At 39.4% G+C, this 2500-nt stretch overlaps 1 protein-coding gene across 2 annotated transcripts in view; it reads right to left on the bottom strand.

Annotated features, from left to right (window-relative positions):
* The window catches only part of plxna1b (plexin A1b), a 142927-nt gene that overhangs the window by 126069 nt on the left and 14358 nt on the right, over positions 1-2500 (bottom strand). The window lies entirely within an intron of this gene.

Genomic DNA, 2500 nt, shown 5'->3' on the forward strand with positions numbered 1-2500 from the left:
ATGATTGGCTAACGTCAGTGCTTATGCATAAAAAGTAGTTTTAAGATTAAATACATTATTTACAGTGTGCGGCGTCGTTGTTGGGCCCAGAATAGTCGGCACGGCCTGATCTTTAAGCCAGCATCATACTGCCATTTGTTCTCAAAATATTCATCTTTGAAATGTAGAGAACACACAATTAAATTAACACTGCCGTGACTGGGACGTCCGCAAAAAAATAAACTGCATCCATTTTTCCCTGACGTCTGGATCTTTCGGCAGCGTATTCAAACATGTTGTTTGTCCACAGCCAGGAACATCACGTCTGCGTGGCGTCGCGATCTTCTCGTAAACCGACTCGCTGCACGTCGACTGAACACCTGTGGGCGCCACAATGATGCGATGATGCGAAATGAGGCGTAGTTATCTTGCGCTTGAGGTGTTCATATGCAAACGACTGGTACGTCACTTCATACCATGGATCCACAACGAGCTGTATTTAGAGCTTGATTAAATAAATTGTTCGGACGTCTTAAGCTATGAAACTTGCAGGAAGTTTTAATGGCACGAAGACCTCTTAAAGCAACACCAAGTGACTTTTCCTCTGCGGTCGCCCTACAGGTTGGAAGCGGAATTGCACATAACCGCTGTCCTAAATAATTTAGCCTACCGCAGCCTACGGTCGCACGCCCACATGCTCTCTGGATGATGCATGATTTTATGAAAGTATGATGTATTGAGACGTCTCAAACGAGCAATTGTAGCAATTGTAACGCTTGCTGTAAAGCAAGTCAAATTAGTAGTTTTCTTATGTCTCATTAGAACTACAGAAACGCTTACATAGCGTGGATATATCAGATAAAAAAACAAAGCTGTGGCATAAGTGCATTTCACCATGTCACGACTTGATGAACCACTGAAACGATTTTGGAAACATTATTTAAAGGTAAAAAAATCTTACTTAGTGCTGCTTTAAATACCAAAAGATCAAGGCAAATTTGGTTTCTCATGTCATGACCCCTTTAAAAGCAAATACTTCTGTATTTTTACTTCTTTATCACTTTCACTTGTGACGGAGTAAACACTTCAGTTCTGATGTCTGTGAACTGTTAAATGTTTGGGTTTTTTCAGATCTTTCAGATCTTTAGTCTTTAGATATAATGCTCAAAATAAGCTCATGATGGGAAAAACACGCTGAGCATCAGCTTTAGTTTCTGCTCTGACAGTCTCAAGACCCGCCGAACGCTGTGAGTGTGTGTAAGAAATCAGGAATGATGGAGAACATTGTGCTTGGTGCGTTTTCCATCTTCAAACCAAACTTGGGTCTTCATCCGATAAAATTTAAACCGCGTCTGGCTGGAGCTCCTCCTGTAATGTTCATGCATTAGATCAGTAGACGGAGAGAAGACGGTGTTTTGTGGCCGTTTGAACACATGAGCGTTTACACTACGAAATCAATCCGGTTGTATGTGTTTTCTACTAAAAGTGGACAAGCTTAAAGCGTTTTACAGCTGTATTTATCGCCTACTTGTGATCCGATCGACCAAAACGCTTCTTAATACCAGAGCCTTATTTTTATTTTTTATATTTTCCATTCTATTTAAATGTGAAATGGGTCTAAACGCTAGAAACAGAAGAACCTGAAAGTAACGAAAGTGAAAGACGTTGTGTGATAAAGAGCACTTTAGTGCCTCACTGTCACACACACAAATCACATAAAGCTGCTGGATATTTCATTCACATCTTCAGTCCGTCTCTCAGGGATGGAAAGAGTCTGTCCTCCATTTCACATCTCAGTGAATCCATCATGTGATGCTCCAGTGAGTCCTTCCACTCCTGCGAGCCTCTAACACGCACACACACAACATGAAGAATTCTGAGCTCATCATACACACACACTAGGGATGGGACGGTATGAAAATTTCATATCACGATGAAAGTGACCAAAATTATCGTGATTATCAATATCACGGTTTTGTTAAAACGAGATGAAAGTGTTCAAAAAGAACTGATGCTCACACTGAAAACATTTCAACAAGTTTTATATCTGAAAATCAACAAACAACAAATAAAACAAGCAGCTTTATGCACTTTCTAAAGCAAGATTCTGTGGCGTTTCCTTCCTTATAATGACCGTTGTCAACAGCAACGCATTATAACACAACACACATCCATGCATCACAACAGACGCGCGCTCATTTCATTCAAAGACAACTTGCCATCTTGCGTCTCCGTTTTTGATTGTATTGAAAATGAAATCATTGTTGATTTATTGTTTACAGAGTTTGATAATATTATCGTGATCATCTTGTCTCGACGAGGTTTGTACGCTGTACAAAATGGATTTAACATGTAAGATTTAAAACATTAATCTCAATTCAATATGTCCCTGTAATTACCCTGTGGTAAAAAAAAAAATGTAATAAGTGTACAATGAATATACATTATTATCCCTTAAATGTCACTCTTAATAGTCTTGTTTGAACTTGTTCGTTCGTCTTTGGCTCAAAGCCACTTGCTG

The sequence above is a fragment of the Siphateles boraxobius genome, unplaced genomic scaffold (assembly GCF_051911475.1).
Source record: "Siphateles boraxobius isolate OS27281-9 unplaced genomic scaffold, OSU_SipBor_1 27, whole genome shotgun sequence".
Lineage (NCBI taxonomy): Eukaryota > Metazoa > Chordata > Actinopteri > Cypriniformes > Leuciscidae > Siphateles > Siphateles boraxobius.